This window comes from Abramis brama (assembly GCF_963993115.1).
Source record: "Abramis brama genome assembly, chromosome: 9".
Lineage (NCBI taxonomy): Eukaryota > Metazoa > Chordata > Actinopteri > Cypriniformes > Leuciscidae > Abramis > Abramis brama.
Window position 1 is genome coordinate 2790649 of NC_139971.1, and position 16739 is coordinate 2807387.

General features: G+C 34.6%; 1 protein-coding gene across 3 annotated transcripts in view; it reads left to right on the forward strand.

Annotated features, from left to right (window-relative positions):
- The first annotated feature begins 1095 nt into the window (after nucleotides 1-1095).
- Nucleotides 1096-16739, forward strand: part of LOC311089298 (uncharacterized protein) — a 30498-nt gene continuing 14854 nt past the window's right edge. The window contains exon 1 of one of the 3 annotated variants that reach the window (XM_084123879.1): nucleotides 1096-1572. The gene's annotated coding sequence lies outside the window, so the exon portion shown is untranslated. Of the gene's footprint in view, nucleotides 1573-2076; nucleotides 2244-16739 lie in introns of those variants that run through there. The other 2 variants (XM_084123880.1, XM_084123881.1) reach the window with 2 other exon arrangements.

The window sequence follows — 16739 nt, forward strand, 5'->3', positions numbered from 1 at the left end:
CTCAAAGAGAATTTTTGAGAATAATCAAAGGTATTTTGCCTAAACTTCTACAGCTTATCAAATCATCCTTACAATACTCTCCTTTAAAGGAAGACATTCCACGATTAATGATAGATGGTATTGACTTGTTAGATAAAAAATGCAATAATATTCATATCAGAAGAACATTACTCTCTATAAGTAGTATTTCTCCTAAAGCAGTGTCGTCATGGAAACGGATATATCCTTCTTTATCTTTATCTAACATATGGTCTATTCACAATAAGTTTGTGATACCAAACAAAGTCAAAGAAATCCACCTTAAAATCCTTCATAATTTTTACCCCTGCAAGTTATTTTTATCTAAATTTATGGATATTCACCCAGAATGCTCTTTTTGTGGATCTGAAAATGAATCAGTGATTCATTTGTTTTTTAAATGTCCCTTTACAGTACCATTTTGGAATGAGATTTCAGTGTTGATCTTTACATCCTTTAATAACCTTATTGACATCACTGAAGAAATGGTCCTGTTTTTGTCATGTAATACTGGTTCGGTTCCTTTAAATAATGCTGTTAAAATCCTGTGCTTGCTTGGAAAAGGTCATATTCATAAGTGTAAAGTTACAGCTTCAAACCCAAATTTTATTGCATTTTGCTCTGAATTAAAAAGTTTTGCTGAATCCCTCTGTAAATTAAATCAAAACAAAAAAGCAGTTAAAACATACCAGATTTAAATAAGGTCTTGAATCACCTGTAAATTGATATGTAATCTTTAGATGAGCTTTCCTACCCCCTACTTGAGTAAAAAAAAAAAGTATTTATTTATTTTTTGTCTATGTATTATTGTTATTTAATCTTTGAGTTAATTGTTATTGTATTTTATTATTATTTGTTGCTTTATTTGGATTTTTTTTCTTTTTTTTTCTTTTTTTTTTTCTGTTATTCTAAATCCCTCGTAACAGATTGTTTGTTCTTATTCATTGCTAAAGGCTAACTTTCATTGGAATATAATTCTGTGTTTTCAAATGTTACTGGCAAAATGTTAATAAAAAAAAATTAATAAAAAAATAAATAAATAAAAGGTCCAGCTCAGCCACCACACTGCACTGCCCTCTTCAGGAATTTCTTAACATGGAGGAACTTGAAGTGAATACTCATTCTTTCTTGACAAAACAATAACATAGCCATTTTTTTGTTTGTCTGTTGTTGTTGTGTCAGAAATTAGCTATTTACATATAGGCCTGCAAATACATTATACGCTGTATCAAATCATGTTATCTTATCACCAACCCTCGGCCCCTGATGTTTCGGGCTTTTAAAATCTACAAACGCCCCTGATTGATAAAGGATTTTTTTTTTTTACATTTGGGAAATGGAAATATTTACATTTTAAACCATGAAGGTGAGCCAATGGACATCACACAAGCAATGTGGAAACTTTGCTCTAGAGTTATAGATAGTATAGAAGTCATTATCTTTAGTCCAGTATTCACTACGGAAAGTGAAAGTAAAAACATCTGACGCTGAACTAACAGTGCATGTTCTCTCAGAGACGATGAGAGCTGAATCTACTTCACTGCGCTGATAACGGTAGGCTATAACTGTCTTCATTTATTTTCTTAATATTTCTCTTGTGGCCCATAAGTAGTGAAAATGAGAAGATAAGTATTTTGTGTTTAACAAGTTGTTTTTGAAAAGAGGAAGCAAATCTAACTAATCGTGTAATTTCCTCGAAGCTCGTCGGTTATGTGACGCGCTATAAAAATGATTCCTCCAACAAGTATCGTGAACAAGTCGCGGCTGAACATAATTAAATGCTATATGAGTAAATGCTATAATTTTCAATGACTTTCTCTGACTGGTGTACACAGTATAGCAGTGAAGCATTGCCTCTTTTTTTTAATTTTCAGTTTGACCCCACTGGTTAATGATCACAGGCCTATAGGCTAGTCAGTGTTTATTTTACAATAAATGATAGTTCAAATAAGTAAATGAATAGCCTGTGTAGGTTTGATAAGGACAGGGAGTAAACTTTTTTTTTTTTTTTTGCTTGTCTTTGACAAGTACTTGAGTCGTTTGCATATATTGCAGAACAGATCAGAGCACTTATCGTGGCACATGAAACCGTTCGTTAAAAACTCGTGCCAGGTGTTTGTGGTGAAATTAACCCGTGTCAGCAAGTCATATCTGAAGAGCTTAAAGAATTATGAACTGTGCTTTTTGATGAATGCTTATCAGTTCTGTCACAATGTTTTCATGAGGTAGGCTAAATTTATTTTATATTGTCTGGCATTTCTCCTTTTTCGTTGACATTTTTTTTGTAGTGCAATAGTATTAAATTAAAATATCTGATGGTAAAAGTAGTAGGCTAAACAAAATGTTTAGCATGTAAGCCCGTCTATTGGTCCAATGGGGGTCTCCAGTAATAGGGGGAAGGTTTCTCTGCGTACAGGGGCGTCATGCAAGCCAAAATTTTGGGGGGGGGCACAATCTGAGACGTTGAAATTGTTTTCTGACGGGTGATATGGATCATGTTAGGAGGGGTTAGGGGGTTTCTCCCCCTGAACATTTTTAAATTCTGGCTGCTAAACATACCATTTCAATGCAGTTTGGGAGGGACAGAAATACCTTAACGTAGCTAGCAGCAACCCTCCTCTATCTGAGGACTAAGTTAAAGTATCTATTTTGTAAGTTTATGTAAAAGACAGGTTGATGAAAGAACTGTAAGCTCAAATTCAAAAGCTTTTGAAGTCTACTTCATTAAAGCATGTTTACACACACACTTACTGTACACTTAGGCCTACTACACATGATTTTAAAAACAGTACCTTTGCAGTTTTTATGTTATGATTTTAAATTGGTATGTGACCTAAGAACGATCTTACATTAAAGGTACATAAAGGTGCTGAGGTCTGACTTTGTGGTGCTCTTAAATTAAGTTATTTTAATATTAATATGTGATGAAGGACTTTGAAAAAGAAGTTTGACAGATTTCAGTGCTGAATAAGGTAAACACTACCCCGTTTATTTGAAAATGGTTAATATTTGACAGAAATGTAAAAAAGTAATCAAATCAAATGTAATATGTAACATTACTTTAGTGAAATCATTGAAATACTGTAATTACATAATAACAGTCTATGGGAGAAACATCAAGTTGATGCCTTGATAACGTTAGGTTGGATTTTGCAGTTAGCCTACAACAAATTTAACACCCTCGTTTCTATGAAACTGAAAACAATTGAACCAGCTGGAGACTTTGACACAAGACAAAACAGAACAGATGTTTCAAAACCGTCCCGTGTGCATGAGTTGAATGTGTGAAACGAAATTATTTAAATATGATTATATTGTAATCGAGACGACGATATATGGCGAAATCTGTTAGTGAGCTTTTGCGGGAAGCTGCCGCAGCATTAGAACATGGAAACAACCAGCCTGACCATGTTAGTTATGATGTTAGACTCAGACTAGACCATAATCGATGAGGTTCATTCATGTATTAGGCTGTTTTGGAAATTCAACTATTTGGGTGTACAAAGGTCTTAGTAACACAGTTTCTACAACAATTATACCCAGACATTAATAGCCGCTGGCTTTAACCGAGAACCTCGGCCAATGTTTCATATTCGCGTCGTGCCTAACAACGCCCTTCAGCCGTGACTTATTCAGATACAGCACTAGCCTGTATCTGTCCGCTGTTTAACTGTTACGTGTCTTTTGGTTATTTTAAGTTTGTGTACAAAAAGAATCACAATGCTGATTTTCATTTCCAGTAACAACTTCTGGATGAGACCGAGAAAGCGAGTGTACCTGCATTTACAGTAGGCTAGATATAGCATTTTCCTTCAGGTCAGTCCTATATTCATAATAAAAAATCCGTTTGAATACCCGGTGTGATATCTTGTACTTTTAACAGCAGAGCCGGACAGTAATGGAGTACATTTACTTGAGTACAGTACTTAAGTACAATTTTGAGGGATCTGTACTTTACTCGAGTATCATTTTTGGGGAGTACTCATGACTTTACTCAAGTACATTTGAGAGGCAAATATTGTACTCTTTACTCCACTACATTTCTATCCATAACTGTGAGTACCCGTTACTTCAAAAAAAAAAAAAAAAAAAAAAAACGAAAAAAGAAACATCTCGGAAACCCTCTCAAATGTGATTGGATTGTGCAGGCGCCACTGATTGGGACAGCCTATCAGCAATCACCTTCAACTTTCCGCCAAAGTCAACTCCATGGTCAGATTTAGATAAGAGACGAAACCATGGACGAAACAATAGATGAAGACGCAGCAGGTCCATCCCAGGAGCAATATTTTTTTTCCCAGGATGGTAGGGGAAGACTCATGAATATTCATTAGGGAAGTCATCCCTGATTGGTCTTAACCCCAGTGACGGGTAGGTTTAGGGGCGGGGTTATGGAGGTCATAAGACCCCCAGTGACGGGTAGGTTTAGGGGTGGGGTTAGGGGTAGGTCATCAGACCAATCAGGGATGACTTCCCTAATGAATATTCATGAGTCTTCCCCTACCATCCTGGGAAAAAAAAATTGCATCCCGGGAATGTGCCAAGCCGTGGCCCCACCTCGCCAGACTATTTCAATTTTCTGAACAAGTTAATGATAGTTTTCGCTTCAAGTGTTTGCTGTGTTTACCAATGTAAGCACTGTGGCAGTAGTAATGCAATATTTAGAAAATGTACTCTTGTACTCTTGATACTCAAGTACTTTTAAAAACAAGTACTTTAGTACTTTTACTTAAGTAGACATCTGACTGTAGTACTTTTACTTGTACTTGAGTAAAATTTAGCAAGGGGTATCTGTACTTTTACTCAAGTAATGTAGCTGTGTACTCTGTCCGGCTCTGTTTAACAGTTAATAGGGGTTGTCCGTGCCTATAGTCATGTCAGTTGCGTCTTTCTTCTCCGTGATCACAAGTTTGAGTCATTTCAAAAGTCTTCTCTACTGACTGACTCACTCATTAAGACAGTCTTTGTCTCCATCTAATGGAGAAATAATGTAACTTCTTCTGCTGCTTTATGGTCAGGGACTATTTTTTTTTTCTCCAGCGGAAGGAATTGGCTTTTAGTGATTCATTTTACTTCATGAAAGTTGCATAGATACATATGTTTCGGGATTAATATTTGTATTGCGTGGTAACCGTTTTATAAAAGCAATAAGGTACTCTATGCTAGTGCTGTATCTGAATAAGTCACGGCTGAAGGGCGTTGTTAGGCACGACGCGAATATGAAACATTGGCCGAGGTCCTCGGTTAAAGCTAGCGGGTATTAATGTCTGGCTATAATTGTTGTAGAAATTGTGTTACTAAGACTTCTGTACACCCAAATAGTTGAATTTCCAAAACAGCCTAATACATGAATGAACCTCATCATCGATTATGGTCTAGTCTGAGTCTAACATCATAATTAGGTTATGAATTCTAGCTTTACAGAAGGCGTGTCTCAGCGGCGTTACTAGAATAAGCCACACCCACTCATTAACATAGAGTTTGCATGCAGGATGTCTTTGAAAATGAAAACGAAAATGAAAACTGTGAAATAAAAGAGGAATTAAAATGAAAACGAAAATTTACATTTGTATTTGAATTGTGTCACTATTATTGCGTGAGCGTTACTAAAGAGCATTGTAAAAACTGTATTTGCAGTTTCTTTTTCACGTTTGGCTTTTCATTTTAATATCGGCAGTCTTGCCTCGAGACTGTAGTGAAAATGAAATGTGAAATCACCAATTGCATTTTATTTTTCAATTTGACAGGGATAATTCTGTGAAAATGAAATCATTTAATTTCATTCTCAATTTTGTCACATTTTTTGCATACAGTTTTCTGTAATGAAATCGTTAATCTGGTTTTAATTTTCATTTTAATCATTTTATTTATTTATTTAAATTTGGCAGAAAATGCTTTCCATACGGCACAATTGGTCAGTCCCGAAGATCAAAAACAGAAGTAGTTGGCTAAATTTGGTTTATTTAAAATAAACCAGAACTGCACGCATATTTAAATGTAATAATTGTTTAGGTAAACTTTTTTTTTTTTTATGCTAGAGTTGAAAGCTCCATTTTAATATGTATAATTTAGGTAGGTATTTGAATGTCAATAAGTGACATATTGTGGTAGTTTTATTCTATGAGTAGTAGCCTAGTTGTTTTTTTTTTTTTTGTTGTTTTTAGAAAAGCCTTTCTAGGGACCTGAGATGCAAATTAGCTTTTGCTGTACTCTCTATGTGCAATACATATTTTCCAGTTTTGACTGGGATCATGTTTTTTTGTACTGTCCCTATACAAATAAACGTATAAATAAATAAATAAATAAATAAATATCTAAGATTTGCCGTAATTCCCACGCGCACAATCGAAGATATATTCATATAGCCCCCTTGGATGCCCCTCAGGAACTTAATTCAATCGTTTACTTTAGTAGAGTTTTTTGACCACCATTTAAAGACGTTAGTCGATCAACTTTACCTTTCTTAAAAATGGCTTTGTTTGGCCAAGCTCGTGGCTTGTTCCACGTACACTTACCTAAAGTAACATTAAATTAGAACAGAGGTCATCAGATGCGTCCAAGCTAGATTGATCAACCAGCATCTGCTGATTCTAGATGGACAAACTCATCTCCTCATCCAAGCACACTTGTTCTCTGATATCGGTTATTAGTCGTCACTAATCTATGACGCAACCTTGTGGAAATATACGGATCCATTAATCTGTTTGGGAAAAACAAGTCTCAGAGTCGTTCAGAATAAAATCAAACGTTTACAATTTATTGACCAGGTAATGAAGCAATAATTCAAAATCCAATTCATAAGAGTAAAATCATCAGTTAAGCATAACAATTCAGAAATAGAGGAATTTGTAGAAATTATTACCTGGCAACAAAAATTACACACAGCGGTTGTTTCCTGCACCTTTTCCTTATATACCCAGATAATTCAATATTCTTACCAAATGGTGGCGTCTGTCATTATAATTAGATTTTGGTTCCCTATTGAGGGATTCACAATGTGAGATCAGAATTTGTACTTGAATGGGTTCTTGTTTTACATACAGGAGGTATAGTCTGAATGGAGGATCTGGGGGAGGGAAACACCTTTTAGAGACACATCACTTTTCTCATATTTTATAACTTCTTTTAGCTTTTCATTATGGTTGGGAGAATGAGACCATTTTACCAGGCGCACTGAGACACTTTAAATGATATCAAACACGGATAGACACGTCTTGTACACTGTAAACCCTAACACTCAAAATAATTAATTGGTTTGAGTAGGACAAACTTAAATTAAACTAATTAGTTCAGTCAAATTAACTTATATGAGTATTTAGCACTTTCTTTTTCTTTCAAGTTCACAGAACTGATATATTTTAAGTAAACTGAACTGTTTCATTGTTTTGAGTTTTATGAAATTATTTATTTTAATTTAGACAAACTTAAGTTTAACCGAAACGGCTGGGATGTCTATTTCCCAGCATGCTTTGCCGATGGCACTCGAAAGGGAGAGTAAATGCTAAAATTAAGTGTAATATAATGTTTTTTTGTTTTGTTTTTTGTTTTTAAGATTAATGTTAAGTGTGAGATTTAGTAGTGATTAATGTTTTGTTATGCTAATTTAGAAGAATTTCTGTTAATGTTGGCTTTACACTGTAAAAAATAAAATCTTAAAAAAACAGTCAATGACTGTCAGCTACGGCTGCCAAACAAAAACCGTAAAAATAAAGTAAAATATCCTTATTTAAATGAAGTGCAAAAAACTTTTACAGAAATTTTCCTTAAATGTTTTACAGAAAAACATTGTTATTTTACAGCTATTTGCTGAATTATTACGATCAAACACCTTCACTGTAAAAAAAAAAAAAAAAAAACATAAAAAAACAGTCAAATGACTGTCAGCAATGGCTTCCAAAACCATAAAATTAATGTAAAATATCCTAATTTAAATAAGTGCAAAAAACTTTTACAGAAATCTTCATTAATCTTTTTTGAACAGAAACACAGTTATTTCATATTTATTTCCTGAATGTTTTTACTAAAAACCATGCAGTTAACTACATGCATGATTTGCTGTGACTATACGTCACTGCATTAGCAACTACTAGCATATCATCTGTTGTGTTTTCTCTGCTCATCCTGGACTGAACCTCAGGCTCTACTCTTCAATACAATGGTGACACACAAAACACACCATACAGAAACACTTTAAACCCCAACAGAACATTAAACACTACCAGAGGGTTGTTCCATAAAAGACGCTTAGAAAAGCGGGGATTAAACTCCAAAACCGGACTTGAATGAGCCTAACAAATAAGTTGGGGCTGAAGTGGTTCCATAAAAGGTAATTGAAGTTCACGCAATCTCACTAATTTGATCCAGGTTTATCAAGTCTAGATAATTGCGTGTGCACGCGTTTTTGAAGCAGCCCTAGAGGTCGATCGTGGATCAAATCGATCCACCATCAAACAGCGTATATTTTGTGCTGTTTTTTTCCCCCTCAGTGCAAAACTTACATTTTACAGTTATATCCTCCATCTGTAAATGTTAGAAAGTCATGCAAATGTATCCATTTTGCTGCTAATCTTCATATTGAACGAGCGCTGCTGCGCGCATGCGCGCCAAATAGGAGCGCAATAATTCTGACTGAAATATACATTTTGCTTGGAAAATTAATACGCGATATTTTATAACACTAGAAATATCTTCTAATTATAATAATTTATCTTTAGGATGTTGGATAAGTTGCAGTGAACTTCTAGCGAACAGAAGTAGGCTACTTAAGGGAAGTTTATTTTAAGAAACTAAATATATAAAGATACAAAATATAGTTTTGGGTATAGGACCTATGCTACTTAATAAAGATGATGTATACTTATTTAGAATGCTGAGAATTACAGCTTTTAATTCAATACTTTTTGGAGAAAGCAAGAATCCCCAGTTTTAAATGAGTAGATGTAATTTCTAAAGTACATTATGGAGAGGATAACATGAAATTAAGAGCAAATGAATACATTTTGAAAAGATATGTGCAACTCTAAAATCAAAGAATATTCCATAAAATAAAGGAATATATATTAGCCTACATTAACTACATTTTTATATAACCCTCCCTCCCTTTTATTTCTAGTTATTTGTTATTTTATTTATTTACTTATTTAATATTGAATATTTGATATTTAAATAATATTACTTGAATAACTATTAGGAATTATGTGTCATTATAAGAGTTTGATATAAATATGTGAATGTTAGATTTTTATTAATATTTATTTATTGTTTTTTGTCTTTTTCCCCTTAAATCATATGTATGTGTTGGTGGGTATTATCACAAAAGAAAAAAAGTAGAAGGAAAAATAAGGAATATTTATTGGGGGAAAATATGATGTCTTTAAAGGAACTGTCCATTTGTATAATTGTGTTAAATGTGTTTGAACTGACAGACATAATATATATATATATGCTAAAATATTTGTTAGTTGGACATTAGATGTCCCTTATTTAGAATTTTAAACCTACAAGTGTATTTTTATGATAGCAATAACTGTAAAGGGACTATTGGGGTAAATCAAATGTAGGCCAATATACTGTCAATTACTAAGCTCAGATTTATCTTACCAGTTATAATTTATATTGTGCTTTTGTAATTATTTATTTTTAATTTTGTGATTTTAACTTCTGCTTTAAAAAAGCTTTTTTTTAGATTGTGTTCTAATGTTCTTCTAATAATCATAAACATGTAGCCTACTACAGCTGCCAAACAAAACCAGAGACAAATGTATTCATAAATCTTTAAAACAATCTAATTAAATCTTGGGCACAAAACATTCAGCCAGTAAAAAAAGAAAACCTGTAGTATATATATTGTATTTATCTATCTATATCTATAAATACAGTACATATATATATATATATATATATATATATATATATATATAGAGAGAGAGAGAGAGAGAGAGAGAGAGAGAGAGAGAGAGAGAGAGAGAGAGAGAGAGGGGTCTATATTGTCTAATTTATCATTGTAGCCTTATTTAAGTTGATTTTCTGTATACTGTGTATTTATTTTTGGACTAATAATGGTTAATAAAGTCCAATAATGGTATGAGAGAGTGTCAGTGGTAATACCATTGTGTTCTTGTCGGTCAGTGTTAGAGGATCTGTGTAACAGCTGAGGCTTAGCCTGACAGTTAGCCTGCCCTGGACCAGGCTAGTTTCCCAGCATAAGTTGCCAGGGTAACTGAGTTTGAACTATTTTAAGTTTGCTTTATGAAACAGAATCCACCGACAATAAGTCTGACTTACCAAAATAAGCCTGGCTTGTATTCTAATCTTGTTTTATGGAACAGCCCTCAGGGGCCCGTTCTTCGTACGTCGCTAACTCAGTTAGCTGGATTTGATTGTTGGTGATTTGGCATGATCTTGGATTGTTTGGTTCTTCGAAGCTCATCCTGGACTTGCTGTCATAGCAACAGGTGCGCAAGCTTAAACCTGAGCAGGCTTATTTCATGTAAACAGGATTAGATCCCGGCTTCATAAGCGGAGCTGATACGGGAAGCACGGTAGTGCACTTTCTGAGAGATATATTTTTTTCTCGTGACTCGTGAGATTGTCGTTTACATTATTAATTTGTTGGAAACGCACATTTATTTTCGACTTGTCGGAGTCGGGCTTTAACTACAGCACAAACTGTACCCTAAGATTATTTGCGAGTGGCTCTTTCCTTTACACTATTGGAGATGTGGAGAACTTTATGGAAAGTGCTGTCTGTCGTGTCATTCAGAGATTACCTGGCGATTTAGGTTTAAAAAACAGTTTTAGTTTTTTTTTTTTTTTTTTTGGCATTTCCAAGCCACTTAAGACCCAATGTTGTAAAGCAGTTTTTTTAAGCAGTTTTATTTTTTTATTTTTTTTAGGCTATCATAATTTTTTATGAAGATCATGCAATCATGACCATGCTGATTACAGTATATATGTCACTCAGGCTTATAGGCTAGACCAGACTGCCATCAAGGCCTCAATGAAGGGGATCATGTGAACAGAAAGGGGGTTCACAATGTAAATGTGCAGCCCAGTTACTATTGTGATTCTTAATATTCCAGATTAATAATATATCAAATAAAAAAAAGGCAGTTGACAAATCTTCCAATTGCAAAATGGCCAGGATCTGTGCATGACTTAAGAATTTTCAGAGATTCACATTTATGCAAATTATTTGAAAGTGGTAAGGAAAGTTCCACAATTAAATACCAAGCTCACTGTATTACATACACTTATGCTGATCCTAACAGAACTGCATTTTTTCATAGGTGATTATGACATGTTCCTGCCTGCAGACAGGTGTTTTATGACCCCATTCCCAGACCCAAACCAGTTACAATGCAGCTCTAGCTCATTGCACAAGGGCACACAATAAAATGAACTTTGGCTAACTAAAGGGAAGATTTCAGTGTCTGAAAAGTCTGAGGGGTTGCACACCTGACAGGGCCTGTGACACTGTTGCATGTGCCATATTACACAACACTGCCAAAAAAAAAAAAAAAAAAAACACTTTTCATTAAATGTTTAATAAAAGACAAATATGCTTAGTTCCTTGAGTTTTATTTCAATTGTTCTTTGTAAAGAAAAGCCAGTGGTCAAGTGCCTGCAACAAGAGATATAGACACATGCCCCATGCAACAAATAAAAAGGAAAAGTTGGCTATACACTGCCCACCTGTAGGCCTATGTCTCCTCTGTAGGCCTTTCTGTAGATGTGGAATCCTGCAACTTATATTGCACCCATAAAGCATACAAGTATAAATTAAGTAAAGTTATTTATGCACTTGCAGGTAGGCTAGTTCCTCCATATGACAGTTATCTGAGAGGGTTTATTCACTGTCCAGTGCAATGGAAACAAATGGACATTACAAAGTCTTATACTTTCTTTCCTTTGGAAAGTTAGAAAATGTCCACTTACTGCACATATTTCAGCCACTTTCTTGGGAACAGATACAAGTGTTGGTGTATTATGTAAAATTGCACAAAAGAGGAAAACACAATGACATTACAATGAACTACACTTGGGAAACATGTAATCAATAACTCATGGCAAAATATTTTTACATTAACATAAGTTTATCAGTTTTCACTTTCACAAGTCAAAGCAATTCAGCATTACTCAAGATTTAACAGTTGAAATGACTATATGGCCTTAATTTAATGCAGCAAAAATTATTTTACAGTGTAGGCTACTAAGATCTTTTCTTTCATTTTTCTCAGCCTTTTTCTTGGTTGCTTTTATAAACAGACAACCATTTATTTAACAGTGCCTTTTATAAAAGAGACTATAATATAACTAAAAATTACCATTATGTAGAATATTTTTGTTCTTCACTTTTATTTGTTCCCATGTTCTAGTGTGGTGACTCTGACATTACAATGCACAAAGTAATTATGCAATTATTAAAATACAAATAAGGCTAATAAGTGATAAAAACAAATAACATGGCCACTTCTAACGGATTTAAATTGTCTGCTACTTTTTGCCAGCCCTCTCTCCTGGCTTTTGCAGACTTTGAGGTGTTCCCTGGCGTTTTGATTAAACATTAAAATTCCGAATAAACTTCGACTATTAGTTCTTGCTCTGCTGAGGAGAAAAACTGTGCGCGCTCTTTGGCCACTCTGAGCAGCCAATAGCAGCGTTGCTGATCAATGTTTCTACTATCGATATCATCTTGGATGTGTCATTTGATCTCGGATGTAATAAGCAACGTACGAAGAACGAGACCCAGATCTCTCAGGATCTCAGCATCTTCACTTATTACAATCCAGACTTTATTTATTTCATACTTACATTCTTATTGAGAATTAACAGAGGTTTAGAAGTTGAAGCTTTATTGAAAAGAATAAATTTTGATGTCACCATGATGGAGATCAGTTTTGCTTTAGTTGGGCTCTTGACCTTTTAGTGTTTAACTTAAAGGGGTCATGAACTGGCTTTTAAAAAAAAAAAAATTATATTGATGTCTGAGGTCAACTTAGGATGTTCGCTTGGTTTTTACATTCAAAAACGGTAGCTATTTTCTACCCTGGTTTTGAGCCTAGCTCCTTAAACGCTTGGTTTTTATGGGCGTGCCGCATTGAAGACTTGGAAGTAAACGCCCACCGCTATGATTGGATAACAGTTTTGCATATTATAATGAGTTTCATGTAATGCACGAATCGGTGGGCGGGGCTAAACAGGCAGTGTTGAAGTAGGTGTTGATCTTCTTCTGCGGAGGCGGGGTTTGATACCCTTTGACCTCATAGATCCACACTTTTAAAAACCTGTCGTTCGCTGTGACTGGTGACAATAACAGCTTTTATTGGACTAACAAGGACGTTTTCAGTTCTGAAACTTACAGGATATTCTTATAGTATGATGACCTCTTATATGTCAAAAGCTCAAGGAAAATTTGATTTCTCAGTTCATCACCCCTTTAAGTTTTTCTCAGGCTGCTTTAACTGTGTGTCTCTGATGCATATTAGTTATGGGAGGAATCCAAGAGAATCTTAGATCAGATGATGTTCAGATCAGATCAGATGGTCACTTTTTAGTGATAATAGTCATCATGTAGTGTCCTGCTTCATTGATACCATCTGAAGTGTAATATCTGATTAAGTCGATAAATATTAGTTGTTAATTTTACATGATAAAACTGCTATAGAAGATCCTGCAGTGCTGTGATACTCAGATTTTATGAAGTCATTATACAGAAAATGTTTTGACAGGATCATATAGACTCACTCAGACATCAAGAATCAGCGTATGAATCGCAACAATGGTGACAATGAAAAAAAATCTGATCAACTCTGAACTACTATAAAGTCACAAAAAGGCTTTGTTGGTTGTCACCATTGTTGAGATTCATATGTTGATTCTTGATGTCTCTATACTACAATACAAATGAACCAGCTCAAAACTTTTTCTGTATAATATATTTTTTTTTAAATTTCAGATTGTTATAATACTGATTCCACAATATTTCAAAGGTCATGTGATTAATTATGGCATTATTTATAGACTTTGTATAAAGCTAAAATCCATCTACGTATTATGTAATCTAAGCTAATATATTCAGAGATTCCAAGATCATCTGATATTTTCTTTTGCATTTATTGCTATAACAAATGTGTATCAAATACACAGTTAAAGAAGCCAGAGAAAACTAAAGTTAAAAACTCAAGGGTCATGAGCCCAACTAAAGCAGACACTGATCTCAATCATGGTGACATCAAATTTCTTTTACAAGTTTTTTACACTTTATTTAAATTAGCATATTTTACTTTAATTTTATGGTTTTTGTTTGGCAGCCGCAGCTGCCAGTCGTTTGACCCTTTTTAAAGATTTTTTTTTACAATGAAGGTATTTGATCATAATAATGCAGGAAATACCTGTGAAATAACAGTGTTTTTTCGGTTTATTTAAATTAGAATATTTTACTTTAATTTTATGGTTTTTGTTTGGCAGCCGCAGCTGCCAGTCATTTGACCACTTTTTTATGATTTTTTTTTTTTACAATGTGTTAATTCTCAGGAGGGCCTTTTGTTTCATCGAGGGGTCGATCGGACATACTGGCACCAGCCTTACAAGTACATAATTTGACATTTTAAAAGTTAAATAATTATATCTACACTGTAAGAATCATCTGTGCCCTGTATTTTTTAAAACATGTATATTTCATGCAGAAATTTGAACTTGCTACACTAAAATGGCTTGATGGTTTTACAAGAAGCTTTCAGTTGTTAACAGTTTTTTTTTTTTTTTTCTTATTGCTTACTTATTTATTGCAATTTCTGAAACTATGGCTCCATTTTTTGAAACTCTACACACAAAACCACAAAACACACGCAACATGCAAAACATCAGACATCTCTTGCAAAAGTAAACACTTCATTCAAAACTATTTAAACTCTTCCAAAAATTGTGTTTTTGTGTAGTAACTCTACACACAATCACATCAAATGATTAGCCACACACACACCAAACTGCACACAGATGTGAAAAATGTAAAACACCACAATCTTGTGTCTTTTGCTTGTTCAGTGTGCAGTGGAGCGTACAGGAGTTTGTCACACATATGTGCACAAAAAATACACCGTATATAGAGTATGTATGCAAAATTGATAAACTTTTATCTATCTATCCTGTATATGCATACAAGCCAAGTCAGAAAGTCAACTTTATTTCTAAAGTGTGTGTGTGTGTGTGTGTGTGTGTGTGTGTGTGTGTGTGTGTGTGTGTGTGTGTGTGTGTGTGTGTGTGTGTGTGTGTGTGTGTGTGTGTGTGTGTGTGTGTGTTTGAGTTTATACATATTATGGCCTGCCGTTCAGGAAATTATTGTATTTATAATATGAAGTTTGAGCAGAGGTGGACAGTAACAGTACATTTACTAGAGCAGTGGTTCTCAAACCTGTCCTGGCGTACCCCCAACACTGCACGTTTTCTTTGTCTCCCTAATAAAACACACCTGATTCAACTCATCAGCTCATTCACCCATGTTATAATGAGCTGATGAGTTGAATCAGGTGTGTTTGATTAGGGCGACAAAGAAAACGTGCAGTGTTGGGGGTACGCCAGGACAGGTTTGAGAACCACTGTACTAGAGTACTGTACTTAAGTACACAGTATCTGTACTTTACTTGAGTATTATTTTTTCTGGAAACTTTTTACTTTAAAGGGGTGGTTGATTATTATTTCACTTTTCTATCTTTAGTTAGTGTGTAATGTTGATGTTTGAGCAAAGTTAAGACACTCAAAGTTCAAAGCAAAGGAAGATATTTGCTTTTAAAGAAATAGTTTTTTAAGGACTACAACAAACGTCTGGTAGAGACTACATTGCTCCTGGATTAGTGACATCACAAACCCTAGAATTTACATAAACCCCGCCCCCGGAACATGCAATCCATGTTGAGAAGAGGAAGAGTTGTTGTAATCGAGCTCATTTGTGAGTCTGCTCAAGCTGTTGCATCCGTCTTTTCACACGCAATACAGTACGCAACACAAATGCAATAGCATGTCGCTCTCTAAGCATCTTACAACAGTTCCCACACAAGCAATTTTATAGATTATCATGACAGAATATGCTAATCAAAGACTTGAAGATAGTTAACTCCACATCAGCAACATAAATTCATCAACTAACCATTCAGAAATGTCCTGTTGCTTCTACATGTTGTCACTTCTTCTTGAGTCTCTCCATCATTGTCTGACTTCGGTTTGAACATAAAAGGCAGAACAGTTTCTGACATCGGAGCTGCTAACACACACACACACACACACACACACACACACACACACACACACAGGAGTGAGCCAATATGGCAGTGGTGTGAATGGTCACGTTTTTTAAGCATCCAAGCAGTTTGAGGAGTTTAAAGCTAACAAGATGAGATTTGAGTATGTAAAGTTCAGATTGTGATAATTTGTTTCTTTTCTCTCGATAATTTTTTGGCAATACTTAACTTTTGACTTGATATAATGGGCAAAAAAAGGAAGAATCAGTCCCTTCAAGAAAGCGCTATATTAGCTGGACACCTCAGTCTGAGAGAGCTGCATGTAGTCGGCCGATCTGGAGAATATTAATATTGAGAGAGAAATCGCTGCCAATGAAGAGGTTTTTGCAAGGCCTGTTTGTATAGAATTACTTTTGTGCCAATAATAATGAACGTAACTTTTCAAGAAACTAATGAAAATATAAATCGAAACTGAATAAAATATCT